Source organism: Panulirus ornatus, chromosome 66 (genome assembly GCF_036320965.1).
Source record: "Panulirus ornatus isolate Po-2019 chromosome 66, ASM3632096v1, whole genome shotgun sequence".
NCBI classification, from domain to species: domain Eukaryota; kingdom Metazoa; phylum Arthropoda; class Malacostraca; order Decapoda; family Palinuridae; genus Panulirus; species Panulirus ornatus.
In genome coordinates this window covers 24,206,665-24,225,995 of record NC_092289.1, presented here as the reverse complement: position 1 = coordinate 24,225,995, position 19,331 = coordinate 24,206,665, and positions in this window count along the sequence as shown.

Genomic DNA, 19,331 nt, shown 5'->3' with positions numbered 1-19,331 from the left:
TGACGACTAATACAATTTCAACGTGTTATGTTTACGTACATTTCTAAGTCGTTTGTAATTTTGTGTGCGTGAGTTCGGAGAACGTCTCGAGACATTCTAGGAAATGCTTGTCGATACCAGCTTCCGTCTGACAGTCGGTGACAAACTGCATTATGTGCACACACAGATACACGAGTCTACAAACTCACACTGACACATTTATCTCGCACTCTTCTTCAGTTTCCACGCACATAATGCTATACAAGTATACAAACAAAGTTCAGAAAGGTGAATCCACATATATACTAGTAAGAAGCCACACACATGCAGACTTACATGAATGTTCATGAACACAAAAACACGGAGCTATGAACTAAACTGATAGGAAAGATACACAGAGTGGAGCCCCATACCTTAATTTTGCATATATCTACAAAACATATGACTTCACACACTAATCTAAATAAATAATAATAGATATACATACGCATGCTCATACCAATGTTATCATACGAGTGTAGATGCACAAAAGCACCCAAATACCTGCACAGACCACTAAGAACACTCAAAATCAAGCAAGACATCGACGCTGAACGTCAGCAGTATCACAGATAACAGATCAGGGCGTAAATGTACCGCCTCAAGGAAAAGAACTGCCAAGTACTAAAGACGATTCCTGTCTGATTTTTTTCTTTTACGTTGGCTCCAGTCATGGACAACAGTCCATACCAAGGCCGGGCCTCAATTGAAATACAGAGAGGTTAATGAAAGGGAAAATCAATTTTGGAGGAAGTGGAAACCTGTCTTTTAAAATGTGCCGCCAGGTCATAGTTATTAGGAAAGACATGAGAGGATAAGAGTTCCAAGGCTTCGAGATGTAGGGAAAGAAACAGTTATCACAATGGCCCACCCTTGAGCAGAGCGGAAGGATGTGCATGCAGTGTTGAGGCTTGATGAAAAGTACTTTTGCTTGAAAAAAATATATATATATGAATCAGTTGAGGTAAATGTATTTCTAATGTTTTGTGACCAATAACGAAGGTCAGAAACAGACGTCACAAAGCCAAGGAAGGAGGATAAAATAGTAAGAATAATACGTAAATATGATCAAGTGGATCAAAAAACTCAAATAAGAAAAATGAGAGTGACCAAGAGAAAGACAAATACCTGCTTCCATAACTATATGTACAGTGACACTTCCATAACTATATGTACAGTGACACTTCCATAACTACATGTACAGTGACACTTCCATAACTATATGTACAGTGACACTTCCATAACTATATGTACAGTGACACTTCCATAACTATATGTACAGTGACACTTGTTCTGATTACAACGGGGTAATAACGGATCAAGGCGGCTGGCACGACCTGGCTCTTAACTAGTAGTCGGCCGGATCGATCGTAGCAATGTGTACGTTAAGGACCTCTAATGACGTTCTGGGAAGGTTAGATAATTCGGGGCAATCATATCGGCGTGATCAAGAGGGATGAAGAACACCCAGGGCACTTCATGGGTCAACAGCCTGTGAAGCTCAGGGAAAGTCACGAACCCCGAGGAATTCATGCGAAGTTTGAAGTGCTCAGACAGCTTGTTTTCGATGAACGTTCAGTGTACTTTAATGATGAAACCATGTCCTTTGCAAGTATACTGATAAGGTTAAAAATATTCAAAACAGATCAGGGGAGGCTTTGACAGGTTCAGAAAAGGTCTGAAAAAGGTTCAAGGGTTCTAAGTTCACAGAAAGTCACTCATACTCAAAAGGATGAGTCAACTGTTTTCAGGGAAGGTCAGAGTTATTCAGGGTGCAATCAGAATATTCAGGACAATGTAACTGACATCAGGAACGTTCAGATAATGCTTACGTTCAGAGTTATTAAGGGGAAGACATGGAAAACCGAGTAAGTTAAGGGCAAGTGTGTGAATATTAGGGAAAGTCGGGGCCATTTAGGGAAAGATAGAGACGACCTACGGATGGTTATGAACACCATGGAAATTTAGAGAAGAATTGGTCAAAAACGTTGAAAACGTTCAAAGGTTTCCCAGGTAAACCCCACCAAGTCATGGAACATCCGGGAATGTCCAGGACCATCTTGGAGTATACAAGGTTCATAGAGGATTAAGGTCAACCAGGAAACACTACAGCACATCTGGGCCTCTGGCTTTAATGGAAGGACGTGGGTCAACAGAAATGACATGAAAAAGCTGAGAGCATTACAACAAACACATGAGACTTTCACATGAACAAATATTACAAGTTTATATCTGCGCTACATCCTCTCTCTCTCTCTCTCTCTCTCTCTCTCTCTCTCTCTCTCTCTCTCTCTCTCTCTCTCTCTAAACATCTTCTTCCTCTTTTTCCTATTTCCATTGTTTATCTCTCTTTCTCTTATTACTGAGAACACCTTGGGTGGTCAATGCTAACGAACTGCCTAATTACCAAACCCTCCTTCTCAGGTTTTCCTCGAAGTGTTTACTGATGAGTATAATAAGACATTAAACAAATAACTATATCCATCAGTAAAATCATCGACTGTAACCAAGGATGTAACATATTTACAAATTTGATTCACTGTGAAGGGAAGTTATACACTTCGAAACAAACTGATAATCAGTAGTGAGTTTTCCTAAAGATTATCGTTCAATTAGTTTATAAAGCCACAGATACAAATGAATTATTTTTCAAGTTCAAGGATGTTATTCCTACAGAGTTGCAGTCGTCAGTTGTGTACCTGTCAGTACAAGTGTAACAGTTGTAATGCTTTGTATACTGGCAAGACGAAGCCACACCTTAGCACGCACAGTCATGAACATTTTGGCCGGTCAGTACAAGTGAACTGCTTAATTACCAACCCGCCCTCCCCAGCAATACGTACCACACTCACGACAATGTTCAGCCAATGTAGGCAGCGAGCTTCCGTGCTGGCCGGTAGCTCATGAATAGGAGATCAATCCATTTTCTGTGGCAGAGTCAGTGGACCGACCTGACAACCAATAGGAAATATAAGCAAGATGTGGCGGACTAGCCGACCTCATACCGTAAGAACACAGAGGAGATCGTGCTGGCCCACCTCAGAAAGAATTGTACTTACACTACCCATCTGCAGCCATACATGAACAAAAGCTTTCCACCAGCATGCCAACAGTGCAAACACATCTCCATAACAGAACATTTACTGCTAAAATGCAATAGATTTCAACAACATAGAAGGAAATTGATACATCACTACAACAACAAAAACATTTCCTTTAACATCATTAATGTACTGGCATAACCCGAGTACTGTTGACAACTTGATGGTCTTCCTCAGAGAAACGGAATCAATCAAGATGATGTAAGGTGGTTCGTGGGTGGGCGGGGTGGGCTTCGGTGTACGGCTCCTCCTACTTGGGCTGGTCGCATGGTGGGTGAACATGTCGCGGTCGGTCTCGCAAGGAGGTGGTCATCCTCCGGGCCGGATGCGCCATGGGGTTGAGTCGCCGGACCTCCGATTACGCAATCTATTGTGTGTGCATGTGGTGGTGGAAGCGTGTCCCTAGTGTGTCTTATCTTCTCGCATTCTTGGGTAAAATGTAACAGAGGACTGGGCCTTTGAGAGAATATCCTCACGTGGCCCCCTTCTCTGTTCCTTCTTTTAGAAAATTAAAAAAAAAAAGAATATATATATATATATATATATATATATATATATATATATATATATATATATATATATATATATAAAATACAAGTGCAGCTTTGCTATATTACGAAAGAATTACTACGAAACAAGGTAACGTATGAACTTTGATGGTGTACAATACTGTCATCAGATGGGATTCCCTAGTTTGCTCGACGGACAAAGGTCGCGCGTCCGGTCGCCAGTATTGTGTTTGCTTATTTGAAAGTTCGGAAATTACGGGAAATACTGAGTGGCGTAGGTATGACGACCATTCCTTAGATAAGGATGGTTGTGGAGTGAGACTCACGGAATATTCGGCAGTGTAGTATACATGCCATATACCGCTTGTCTCCTATATTGCCATTCTCTCCCAACTCATTTCGTTCCCTCGTCCAGTCTCCCTCCACCTATCTTCCTTCATCACATCTTTAAACTTGCCTCTTTCTGCCACCGTCTTCTTCATCCTTTGCCCCTCCGTCCCAATAAGCCCCCCCCCCCCTACACACACACACACACACACACACACACATTCTCCTTGAATAAAGAAAATGCTCTTTCCTACCACAAATACCCTCGATAAACAAAGGGAAATTCAAACACATTCTTCTCATAGAACGAGGATAAAAAGGGCTCCAGCTGTCAACACATGACAAAGAACACGTATGGGCTGGACTACGTGGCTGACAACTGATAATAACGTGACGAAGAAAATGACCAGCAGAAGCGTCACACTGCACATCGTCAACCCAAAGTGAGTATACACAAGCCCTCATACCTCCATACACAGCCAAGCAAAGCTACGCTGCACCAAACGTAACTTGTCAACATTCCGTCCACACGCCTTGTGCTGGGCGTTCCAAGCCTGCTACTTCCGACCACCAGACACGTGTGTACATTGAAGGATATATACAGACACGTGTGTACATTGAAGGATATATACAGACACGTGTGTACATTGAAGGATATATACAGACACGTGTGTACATTGAAGGATATATACAGACACGTGTGTACATTGAAGGATATATACAGACACGTGTGTACAGTGAAGGATATATACAGACACGTGTGTACAGTGAAGGATATATACAGACACGTGTGTACAGTGAAGGATATATATACAGACGTGTGTACAGTGAAGGATATATAAATAATTGAACGACGGTTTAATGGCTGTAGGCAGCCGTCTGACTAAAATTACACTGTTGAGGTATTACAAATATGTAAGAATTGGGAGGCCATGATAGTTACCAGTTAACTAATCGTACAAGAGATTGAGACAGAGTGAGTGATGTTTCCACACTTTGGAAAAGCAAAAGGATGAGATACATTAAGACAGCCAGGGTGGCAGATACACAGGGATGTTTACAGAGTGTATGGTATGATTAATACATTATGAGGATGACTGAACCTTGTTATGAATAGTTACGGTAATACAGAAGCTGACATACCTTATAACCCACCAAACAGAAAAGTGAGCTGTTCACTTGCATACCTACGCACATGTTCACACATGGTTTATGAAATCTACAACAGCAGGCATGGGACTGTGTTTCTATCTGTCTGTCTATACGAGCTCTGACTGGAACAAGTCGACTGTTGTGAGGAACGGCAGTTCATGGTGGAGTGGCGTCAGGGAGGGAGGTGGTGTGCACGACGGGGCTGCGTCAGCAGTTTACTGTAATACGGCTGTATGAGCTGCCGGTGATGGTGGGAGAGGGTGGACAGGTTCAGCGAGATGAAGGCCTCGTGGTAGGTGGTGTAAGAAGGGCCCAGGATGGTTCCGCACGCCCTTCTCACCATTCATTCTAGCTGGTCGTACTTCGTGTTGCACTTTGTAGCAAAGTTGCTTGTGTGTGTGTGTGTGTGTGTGTGTGTGTGTGTGTGTGTGTGTGTGTGTGTGTGCTCCTATAGGTCTTCTGTAGGGCTGTACCTTCCACTATGACATAGGACATACCTTACGACAAAGATCTGAAGGAAATGCCTAACATCACCTCTACACCCTGGGAGTATGGTCTGAGCCATACACCCTTCAGAAACTAGGGTGTATAGTCTACAACCCCCAGATCCTGAGTGGTATGGTCTACAACCCCCAGATCCTGAGTGGTATGGTCTACAACCCCCAGATCCTGAGTGGTATGGTCTACAACCCCCAGATCCTGAGTGGTATAGTCTACAACCCCCAGATCCTTGGTGGCATGGTCTACAACCCCCAGATCCTGAGTGGTATGGTCTACAACCCCCAGATCCTGAGCGGTATGGTCTACAATCCCCAGATCCTGAGTGGTATGGTCTACAACACCCAGATCCTTGGTGGCATGGTCTACAACCCCCAGATCCTGAGTGGTATGGTCTACAACCCCCAGATCCTGAGCGGTATGGTCTACAATCCCCAGATCCTGAGTGGTATGGTCTACAACACCCAGATCCTGAGTGGTATGGTCTACAACACCCAGATCCTTGGTGGCATGGTCTACAACCCCCAGATCCTGAGTGGTATGGTCTACAACCCCCAGATCCTGAGTGGTATGGTCTACAACCCCCAGATCCTTGGTGGCATGGTCTACAACCCCCAGATCCTGAGTGGTATGGTCTACAACCCCCAGATCCTTGGTGGCATGGTCTACAACCCCCAGATCCTGAGTGGTATGGTCTACAACACCCAGATCCTTGGTGGCATGGTCTACAATCCCCAGATCCTGAGTGGTATGGTCTACAACCCCCAGATCCTGAGTGGTATGGTCTACAACCCCCAGATCCTGAGTGGTATGGTCTACAACCCCCAGATCCTGAGTGGTATGGTCTACAACCCCCAGATCCTGAGTGGTATGGTCTACAACACCCAGATCCTTGGTGGCATGGTCTACAACACCCAGACCCTTGGATGATCCGGAAATACAATGTACGCCTTCCTTTCACACTGTAGAGAAACAGGGAGTACACGCAGAAGAGACCGGGGAATATGGTATGGCGTGATGTAAGCCTGCCCATGGAGGAGTACGTCACTCGGTTTCATCACCGTGGAAGCCCCCGGGATGTCCCATTACCATAGTCATTACATATCACACATTTATCAAATTTCACGACGTTGAAAATCTATAATTTTACCATTCGAGTATGTTAGGTCGGCATGAACTCTACAGCCCATGTAGCTACTTCAGGGCATATGTAGCTACTTAAGTACATTTGCAGATGAAAAAGTTAAACTACTTAGAAAGTGAACACACTGCAATAATGATTCTGAAGTATATGATTCGTAGGTGCAGTGTTCCTGTGGGACGTAATCGCTGTAGGGTTTCCCCTGACCGCTGCTGATACGTTCGCTTGTTGACTCTGGAGTTACAGGCGGGCCAACTATTGTTGCCGCTTTCCGCTGACGTTGCCCTGAAGGTTGTGTGTGATATTTTTTTTTCACAACTTTTCCGAAGAAGAATGACGACGCGGGAGCCCAATAGAAGTGACCCGACAAAAATGGTTTTGTGTTTAGTGGCGGTCATGGGCACTCCTGGGAAGGTACAAACATACACACGTTTACCGGACTAATGCGTAAATCACATTTACAGTGACTCAATATGATAAGTCTAATGCTTCTAGACCCAGTGTATACCCATTTCTCCCATTTCTCTCGATCGAAAATTCCTCATCTTTCCTCTCTTTCCTTTGACGGTTCTGCAGTTTCGCATCTTGGCTCAACAAACAAGTTTAAGTTCAACACTACCGGGGGAACGACATCGACCATGAGGTAATAAGGTGTTGACCCAAGAATGTCCAAGTCTTTGATAAGTGGAGTACCTTCATCACATCACGTCTGTACATTCTCCTTACAAAACCTGAATAAACAGAGGTCGTCCTGGCTGTTATAATAACATTTATTTACCAATCCGGAAGATTTGCTTAGCATTATCATCTTGGCAGTCATTTGCTGCTTGGAAGTCAAGCATAATATAGTTGTCTGAGGTTGCAGATGTTGCCGCTCAATTTCTACTGCAGCTTAAATACATCCCACATTCCACTCGTCTGTTTACGCCACCACAGCTCACTATACAGACCATTATCAATGTCAGGTGTATGTACGTATATACCTGAAAGAATATACATTCCAAGGCATCCTTACGGCTCTTGTTATATCTAGCCATATTGTCAGACATGATGGTTTATAATCTGTCAAGTCAAACCATTGCTTGTTATATCAAATTATAATGAGACTTGACTACTAATCACCAGTTATGTCTAACCATTCTGAGGCTAGATCGTTCATCATATGTTATGTCTTCACCTTTTGTGACTAAATAAGAAAAGCGAATCACGCAATTTTCCGGGAGGAACTTTAACAATAAAGAAAGATAGAGGAGAGAGAGGAGGGACAGGCCAGCCTTCATGGTGCAAGAAACTATCAGCCATCATCATGCTGTCCTGGCAGAAGAACGAGCCATCTAAACATTACATGTGGGGGAAGCCTGTGATTATCTCTACTGTATGAGTACATAAGGAAATCACACACAAATATCTGACTCGTTCCCTCGTGTAATTAATCAATACAGAAACGCTACTTCAGAGGACGGTACTGACAACAGTGAAACGTTTCCTCTCAGAGCTACAAGCAACGTTGATACAACTACAAGACAAGGATGATAATTAAAATGTTTCTTCTTTAAATATGCTACAATTTCAAACCCTATCATCAGATCAGGTGGCTGATCCTCCACACGTTATCCCCAGGGTGTTCCATGACGTCACGCCATTACGTCACATCAAGGTGGGCACCAAGTGGACTATTTTGAGGTCCAGGGAGGTCACCGCTCGTAAGAGGGTGGTGCCAGATGACTCCGGACACTGGAAACCAAAGTTACCACAGGAGATACTACTGCACTGCAGCACGGCTGGTCGTGCTGGGGACACCCGGGAGCAAGTGTGAGGAGGCACAGTGATTATGTGCCTAGCATTATGTGCAGAAGATCAGTAAGAAAAATCTAAATATTCATCTATAAGAAGCAGGTGAGTGGAGGCTGAGGAGGAGACATTAGGAGTAAGATGTAAAAACACATTTTAAAAAAATGCGTAAACATAAATATTAGGAGATAACGCCACACTAATGACAACGTACGAGGTAGGAACATTACTGTTATCATGAAGCAATGGGCGAGACGTAACTACGTGATATAAATATAAACAGCAAAACTGATTTCAACATCCATCAACACACAATGTAAACACACCTTCTGTATTCTCCAAGCAACGTCACTAATAAGTTGTTTGCCTGATCTTGGACGACATTGTTTAGCACAACATTTCAAACCCAAGGAATGTCCAAACAAGAGCAAAGATGTTATTCACTTGATACTAAGTTGTCGAGCAGAGAAAGTATCCTCGCTAGGGTTAGGCTGGACACCGCCAAACACCCCGGGGCCATATGTCGTCACAAGCGAGGCCAGCTGCCACAGTAGCCTCAGTCCTGAGTCCTCGTATTAAGGTGAGGTGTTCTTCATCTTGTGCATGTAGTACGACGATACCTCAGGCCAACAGCTGGTGGCGACTGAGGACTGACGGCAAGCAGGAGGACAATGTGGGACTAAGTTATGGAAAGCACGGCATAATGTAATGTAATCACAAAACCAAAGGGAATCGCCGCAGAAATGTAAACACCTCCCAGACATAACATATGGCCACATCCTACCACGCTCCACGACATCACGTGCACGTCGAATGGCAAGCTTGACGACTGAATCATTCAGAGGTCACACTGGGTCAGCTCAGATCAAATGACCATATAGTGGATCTTCTCATAGCATCTCAGATGACTAATGGGATCGGAGATCCACAACTTGTGTCTTAATCAACGAATGTGAAAAATAATCACAATGCCACTTTAGCTGTGATATGTTGACGATGAGGCCAGACAGCAGCGACGGTGGTCGTCTACATCCCCCGTAACTTCCCCCCGCCCGCCCCACTGTATCTCAGGTTCATGTAGTGAGCAGGTTTGTGAGGTGATCATACATCACCACAATCCAGACAGATCATACCCACTTACCCCCAGAACATTGAACTTTTCTTCTACTTACAAAGTAACTTACACGTGTGAAAAAGTATTTACGTTTTTATTGATAAACGACGTTTAGATAAACGACCACAGATGTTGGCAGTTTTCAGCTTTTAACTCAGTAGCTGTACATCTGGCACTAGTGACCTGCACTCAGTAGCTGTACATCTGGCACTAGTGACCTGCACTCAGTAGCTGTACATCTGGCACTAGTGACCTGCACTCAGTAGCTGTGCATCTGGCACTAATGACCTGCACTCAGTAGCTGTGCATCTGGCACTAGTGACCTGCACTCAGTAGCTGGGCATCTGGCACTAGTGACCTGCACTCAGTAGCTGTGCATCTGGCACTAGTGACCTACACTCAGTAGCTGTGCATCTGGCACTAGTGACCTGCACTCAATAAACAAACTCAGGTAAGCTGGTGGGGAAGGGAAGGCTGGGGGTCAGCATCGAGCAGATGTGTTTTCACGATGATGACAGGGGAAGCGTCATATCTGCTGACGTCAACAGCAAACTATGACTTAACATTGTGCCGTCCACCAGTACGTGACTCCAGCCACGCTCACCACTCTGCTTGTAACACATTCCTGGTTACTTAGTTGCCACCTCCTCATGATACACGATGAGGAGAATTACGCTCTCCTCAGAGAAGCCCTAACACTCGCTAGCTCATATGTGTTTATTCACATTACAAACCTTAATATGACCAAGACATTGCTCAGCCCTACACATCTCTGTAGGCTCTACATATCTCTGCCCTACACATCTCTGTAGGCTCTACATATCTATGCCCTACACATCTCTGTAGGCTCTACATATCTCTGCCCTACACATCTCTGTAGGCTCTACATATCTCTGCCCTACACATCTCTGTAGGCTCTACATATCTCTGCCCTACACATCTCTGTAGGCTCTACATATCTCTGCCCTACACATCTCTGTAGGCTCTACATATCTCTGCCCTACACATCTCTGTAGGCTCTACATATCTCTGCCCTACACATCTCTGTAGGCTCTACATATCTCTGCCCTACACATCTCTGTAGGCTCTACATATCTCTGCCCTACACATCTCTGTAGGCTCTACATATCTCTGCCCTACACATCTCTGTAGGCTCTACATATCTCTGCCCTACACATCTCTGTAGGCTCTACATATCTCTGCCCTACACATCTCTACAAAACTAAACCGAAACCAAGCAAGTGGCGCTTGAAGGATCTGTGATAAATTCCCTTTCAAGCTATTTGTAACTTCTATTTTTCTTTTACTATGAATATCTTGCCATGACGCTAATGTAGCACCGTGAACCACAAGTGTTTGTAATACTGAGTCCACTTGCATCATAACACTAAACATAACATTCATGGTCCTCGCTCATGCAGCCAAGGGCAATGCCAAGTGTCCAATACGACGCTCCGTTAAGCTACGCATCTCAGCAACAAACTACAGTAAGTTACGTTACGTTACGTTGCGTTACAGAAGGTCAGTCTTGGTCAGCTTTCGCATCTAGTAAGATCTAAAAGAAGGAAAAACAACCAGCGATCGTTGGGCAAGATAAAGCGGTTATAGAACCAGTTACTTTATGGGAGTGTATGTAGGTCCGTATCACAGCTTTGTCTTCAAGGTTAAAAGGTGTAACGTTGAAGGTCTCCGAGGTGAACAGTCAGGTGATGGTAGAACGAGTATTATTAGTTCTCATATGACCAAACTGCCATTACTCACACCACACTCAGCACGTGACGCACATCTTCACAGGTTCATAACGCACCAGCAGTTTCATCTCCGACGCTTCCCATGATCTCATGGCAGCACCACCGCTGGAGGCCCATCATGACCCTCAGAACGCGGGCAACCTAACCCTCAGATCCGAGTCATACACATCAAGGTATGATTATTTCAGTTTGGTCATGAACGCTGAGTCCTGCAATTCCATCGGGGCGATTGGCCAGTCCCACCAGCATCAATACGTTGACCAGTGGTGGTGTTCGTGTGTCACATGTACTGGTACAACATACATAACTGATCCGTCGTGCTGTTTATGAGGTCATGAGGTCAGGGTAACAGTAACGAGGTTAGTGAGGGTAAACTAAGAGTACCTGAGCGAGTTCTTTCTTGTTGTGACGTAGACGAAGGTGGCTGAGATTCATAAGGTGTTCTACTTTCTCAAGGCAAACGTCACATTTCCTATGAAATAAAATCACCAAATACTAAACCTCACACGAATCCAAAGTCAGAGACAAGAAGTTCATAGAAAGTCAAACCTACGAAGAGGGAAAATACTTTTCCCTTTATCCAAAGGTCATACTGTGATAAGGCCAAACTCGGACAAGGTTGTGGAAACCAGTAATACTTGGCTGGGCGTCGACACAAACAGATTATTCCATTACAACGAAACAGGAAAACTTCAGATGTATATCATATATTACGACTAATTACAAACGTTATTGTGTGTTACTTTTTCTTAGAGTATAAGCCTTAGTTATTTAGGAAAAAGAAATATATATATATATATATATATATATATATATATATATATATATATATATATATATATATATGTGTGTGTGATCGGGGCCTGAACATGCAGGAGGGTGAAAGGAGGGCAAGGAATAGAGTGAATTGGAGCGATGTGGTATACCGGGGTTGACGTGCTGTCAGTGGATTGAATCAAGGCATGTGAAGCGTCTGGGGTAAACCATAGAAAGCTGTGTAGGTATGTATATTTGCGTGTGTGGACGTATGTATATACATGTGTATGGGGGTGGGTTGGGCCATTTCTTTCGTCTGTTTCCTTGCGCTACCTCGCAAACGCGGGAGACAGCGACAAAGCAAAAAGAAAAAAAAAAATATATATATATATATTTTATATATATATATATATATATATATATATATATATATATATATATATATATATATATATATTATATATATATATATATATATGTTCTTAACGCTACCTTGCTAACGCGGGAAATGGCGAATAGTTTGAAAGAAAGAAAGAATATGGAGGAAATGATCACAATTTTGCGCGTGATCAAGATATTCCCGAGTCCACGGGGAAAATGAAACACGATAAGTTCCCAAGTGCACTTTCGTGTAATAATCACTTCATCAGGGGAGACACATGAGAGAAGTGGTAGTCAGTTGATATACATCACTTCTCTCTTGTGTCTGCCCTGATGAAGTGATTATTACACGAAAGTGTTTCATTTTCCCCGTGGACTCATAGGAATATATATATATATATATATATATATATATATATATATATATATATATATATATATATATATATATATATATATATATATATATATATATATATATGCACAGAAAGTGTGAACATAGGGATATTGAACATGAGTCAAGCAGACCGACACTGTAAGAGCAGTGTAACACACGAGGTGTGAACACAGACGTGGTCAGGGAAAGACAGGACGCAGCAAGGACATGAGATGGTGGAACATGAAGAAGATAAGAAGGACATGCAGATAATGATGGTCTGCACAATATATGGACAACATACACATAATGATGGTCTGCACAATATATGGACAACATACACATAATGATGGTCTGCACAATATATGGACAACATACACATAATGATGGTCTGCACAATATATGGACAACATACACATAATGATGGTCTGCACAATATATGGACAACATACACATAATGATGGTCTGCACAATATATGGACAACATACACATAATGATGGTCTGCACAATATATGGACAACATACACATAATGATGGTCTGCACAATATATGGACAACATACACATAATGATGGTCTGCACAATATATGGATGACATACACATAATGATGGTCTGCACAATATATGGATGACATACAGATAACGGGACCAAGAGAAGAATTAGACGGAACACAGAAAATATAGACCTGAAGGAGACATGGAGGGGACACAGAAAAAGGGGACAGGGATAAGAAACGGAGGGGATATAGAGACCTGGAAAAGACACAGACCAAACAGAATCAATACTTGTGGAATTTAAAGAGGAGACAGTGAAGGTCAACCTTGAAGATACGATAAAACAGGGCCATGACACTGAGGATTTGGGAAGAATGGTGCCGGTATCCACCAGGTGGGGAGGATGGTGCAGGTGTCGACCAAGTGGGGGAGGATGGTGCAGGTGTCGACCAAGTGGGGGAGGATGGTGCAGGTGTCGACCAAGTGGGGGAGGATGGTGCAGGTGTCGACCAAGTGGGGGAGGATGGTGCAGGTGTCGACCAAGTGGGGGAGGATGGTGCAGGTGTCGACCAGGTGGGGGAGGATGGTGCAGGTGTCGACCAGGTGGGGGAGGATGGTGCAGGTGTCGACAAGGACTGTACCTGTGAGGACACAGACCACGTCGCCCCCACACACAATAGGTCCGTGACAGGCGGCCCCTCCGTCTGTATTATCCACGTCAGTCATGTCCCTCACGGTCAATACCTCCCATTCTCTCTCTCTCTCTCTCTCTCTCTCTCTCTCTCTCTCTCTCTCTCTCTCTCTCTCCACCTTCCCCTCCTCTCCCTACTCTTACGTCATCATCTTAACCTACCAGCACTCACCGCTTTCTCCTACTTCCCACAGTATTCATTCCTGCGTGGTAAAGTATGGGAGCATTCGCCGTGGCATCATGCTGCATCATTACGTCTGCGCCTAACAAGTTCTACACGTGATTCTACGACTCCTGATAGCCCCCCTTCCTCCCTCCGTCCCTGACATATCTATTCGAGTGATCGGTCGATCGTACGGCTGCCACAAAAATCTTAATGGTCGTCACCTACGTTCTTGCAGCCTACAGTTATTCCTTTCAGAATAACCAGACGACTACAAGAGAATTCTGGGAATCGAACTAGGCACTCATAATGCCCCAGCTGGCGCTTTCAACTGAGGTAGAAATTACACGTTCAGTCTGGTGCCATACAAAGTCATTCCAGAGATATTCACAATGTGAGCCTCACACACGTATAGTAGCAGCATGACAGGGAGCACCAGTAATGCTAGTCCAGGCTGACTGAATCCAACAGACCACAAGCTACACAAACGCACGAGACGACCTCTCCATCAGTCCTACATGAACCACAGTAGCAATACATGCCTATCAACTATATGCCCGACACACTGAAAAACACTGTATGATACACTACGGGATACTTCAATCTTGATCGTGGTATTACTGATCCCATACACAATCTCCACATGTTGTCACATGTTATATATATATAAACAGTGTCTCCCTCTCTACCACATCAACACAGCTGTAACATGACTAGTAACCCAGCCATAACAGATCGGACCCACTAACTTAATCGTAATAGAGCGGCCTCAATAACTTAGCTGCAGCAAGATAACCCCAATAACTTGTCCATGACATAACGAACCCGGTTACAACTAGGAAAAGACGTCAAAATATCTGTCACACCTTTCACGAAATTTATGGGTCAAGTACCTGACTGTATGATGACAAACAGTTGCTTGTGACTGTTACAGGACGACTCCATAACAGTCTTCACCATCCTCATGGTGAAGACGTCATCATATCACCAGGTTTCATACTTCAACATGCTCGAAGGTTCCTCGAGACTAACCTCCACAATTACTGTACAGGGAAACTCTGCTTTTAGTTTCTACACTACAGTTAACGCAAGATAATAATAATGTCTATGAAAGAAGAATTATGGCAAGGAGTTAGTTCTATATCTACAAGTGAACTATGGGTATAACTATATCTTACCGCCAACCATGGTAGTTAACTATATATCTTATAGTGAACTACGGCAGCGCTTCCCCTGTATATATGGAGGCGGACTATAGGACAAGTATCATTACAACAAAACCAAAATAAGAAATAATAATTGTTTATATGTTGTGGGTTTGTGGTGCTTGTCATGGTAGCCATAAACAGGCTAGGTCACTCACCATGGTGGCCATATGTGAATACATATTTCATACTTGATCGCTTTTTCCAGAGTTTGAGAAGGAGCGCCGGAAACAGACAAAGAAAGGCCGCATTTCCTCACATCCATTCTCTAGCTGTCATGTGTAATGCACCGACACCACACTTCCCTATCCACATCCAGGCCCAACATACCTTTCTATGGTTTACACTGGACGGTTCACATGCCCGCGTTCAGTCCATTGACAACACGTCGATCCCTATATATCACAGTGTTCCAATGCACTCAGTCCTTTACATGCCTTTCACTCTCCCGTATGTTCAGACTCCCATCACAACATACTTTTCTCCATATCCTTCCATCCCTAATTTGATCTCCCCCTTCTTGTTCCCCCCACTTGACACATACAACATTTTTGGCAACCTCTCTTCACTCATTCTCTCCATAAGCCTAAACTATTCCACCAAATCCCCTGCAGGTCTCTAAACCAAACTTTATATATATATATATATATATATATATATATATATATATATATATATATATATATATATATATTTTTTTTTTTTTTTTTTTTTTTTTTTTTTTCCCAAAAGAAGGAACAGAGGGGGCCAGGTGAGGATATTCCAAAAAAGGCCCAGTCCTCTGTTCCTAATGCTACCTCGCTAATGCGGGAAATGGCGAATAGTTTGAAAGAAAGAAAAGATATATATATATATATATATATATATATATATATATATATATATATATATATATATATATATGACCTGCAGTGCGGTACCTCGCTAACGCGGGAGACAGCGACAAAGTATAATAAATAAATAAATAAATGACCTGCAGTACAACCTGGCTGCTGTTCCAAGGGTCCGGTTTACATACAAATGAAGAGCTCCAAATAACCAAGTAATTCCTATTACATCTTTTATCATTACACATAATGGTCCATATCTTACCAGTCACTTGAGGTGGCTACGACTAAAGTGTTTTTGTTACCAGAGAGAGAGAGAGAGAGAGAGAGAGAGAGAAAGCGATGATAACCCCGTGACGTCAAATCCCCTGGGCGTGACGTCACTCAGCACGACCTAAGCCTAATGGTCATTCACCCTGGACATCAGAAGGTCGCTCTGACTCCAGCCCCTTTCTGACCCCAGCGTTTACCCCCGCTGGTGGTAACACTGTGCCGTAATTCCTTCTCTTTCATGTATTCCGTCAAACAGCCTGGCAGACATACTGGCGTGAGCTGGCTCTCGAGGTCAAGTTAAAAGGGTTTGATACTGTCAACATACGACGGTTTTGTTAAGAAAAAAGAATTACGCAGGTGTGGGTGGGGTCGTCTGTCTGTACATGGGTCGAGAAACTATGATTATTAACAAAACTCAAGATCTCTCTGGGTAGCCCACTGGTATGCAGTAATGTCTGGTAAATCATATCAGAAACAGACCGGGAACGAGAGTAAATGGGTGAGATTATTGTTATTGTTTCATCATTCTTTCATATCTGTTCGCCGTTTCTAGCGTCAGTGAGATGGCGCCGGGAAGAAACGGAGAAACTGTTACACTCGTTCACATCTATAGTCAAGCTGTTGGGTGTAATGTACCGTAACCACAAGGCATTAATCACAACCAGGCCCCACAGAACTCTCCTTGGTTTTACCCTGTTGCTCCATATGCCCTGATTCACTCCATCTACTACACATCGCTCCCTGCATACTACATCGCTCCAAATCACTCTGCTCCGTGCATGTCTTTCACCCTCCTGCATGATCAAGCTCCGAACAGTGAAAATTCTGTTTACTCCATCCTTCTTTTTACAGTTATTATCATTATTATCATTATTATTATTATTACTATTATTATTATTATCATCATTATCATTATTATCATTATTATTATTATCATAATTATTATCATCATAATTATTATAAGTAGTAGTAGTAGTAGTAGTGGTACTAGTAGCATTTCCTCAAATAAAGAAGAAGAAATTCGGTGTAAAATTCCCTCTTAATCTTTGGGTTATCAGGCAGGTGCTCCAGACATGTGACGTCATACAGCGGTTGGTGACGTCATGTAAGGGGTTAATGACGCTACGGTACACAGCATTCTCCATATCCGCTATGTAATTTTTTTATAGAATTCAACAGATGGGTGGATGAGTCCTTCATTTGTAAAATTCCATAGTATGATATAGAAAAATATCGGATATGTATGTTATTACAGATGTGCTGTAGGGAAGACCATGAGCCATGTTCAGTGGTCGAGTGGTACAACATGAAACAGAGAACACATGACAACAACACAATATGTCTCACCTGCTCTGACGAATATCATGAAATTCTCAAGTATTTTAGCAGACGAGGAGAGCTAACACATGCTCGACTCACTCACTGAGAGATCAAAGGTTCTTGTAATTAATTTTTCCTAATTTATTCGCCTTTAAAAAAATTTTTTACAGTGCATAAAATCTATGTTGCATACGATATTTAGCAGAGAACTGATATCATGAGGGACATCTTGTACTGTATTTTGTATGAGAAGAAAATGTCCGACTGCCAGTAAGTACACGACCTCACTGTAGGGTGTGTGAAGTGGTTGGTCTGTAATAACCGTTCTGGGAAAGACTTCACTGGTAAATTCCCGGACAAAAAAAAAATGATCAGTTGTATTTAATATCGCTTTGTTGCAGACTTTTCCTTTAACAGTGGACGAGTTATTGGTGAATTATATCATAATACATTATCATATCCGGTCACCCTGGGTCTGCAGTGTCATCATGCCTGGTGACCCAACAATATGGTCGTCAACAGTAAGGTTGTGTATGTTACCCTCCTCTGTACAGTCTGGGACACTTAGCTTCCTGTGGCAAGTACTGGATACAGGAAGATGGTGCATCTCTTCACACTCCCAATCTACGTACAATTAGTCTGTTGCCGTAAGAAGCATAGACGCTGATCATTCCTTCAAATACGATACTTTTCTCTATGTTTTAAAAGGTGTATGATAAAGTCCTGCACCAATACACAAATAAACCCATCGTACGTAACCTGAGTTCCATAAACCCTGAGTCGCATAACTTGAGTGCACGGGACTCAAGTTCCATGGCACTGGTCGCATTATGCGAATCACATGGGCCCTTAGTCACATTGATTTCTCAAGAATAATAATTGGATTAAGACAAAGAATACAAGTTATATAACACCTTTAAAGATCGACTCAACATTTACATTATTATATCCATGTAATTCTATACGTAAAATAGATTCCAGATTCCAGCACTGGTACCTCACTCCTCCCTTCACAATAAAATGTCCATAACAAGAAAGTCATGTTTTTGTACGTCTAAACCTAAGAAAAAACCATCTTATTACGTCACAAAACAAAGTTTTCCTATAAACAGGAGACCAAGGCTCCTACAGGGAGGGAGACGAGTAGGTGACGACACCCGTCTGACAGGCCAGGGGAAACCCCAGCCACCTCCCACCGCGCGAAGGCCTCCTCAGATAATTGTATCACAATGAACAATATAATAACTGTGATACTTTCATAAGTGTAGGGTATGCAACGTGCCCCAACACCCATACAGCAATGGATACCCGTTAAATCTAACAACAATACACCGCACCGGCCACACTTGCTAGCTTTGGGTGGGTCCTGCCCAGGGAGGAGGAGGAGGAGGAGGGAGTCGGAAGTGGTGCTAGAATATAAAGGTGCGCGCTCCTCCTCTGAG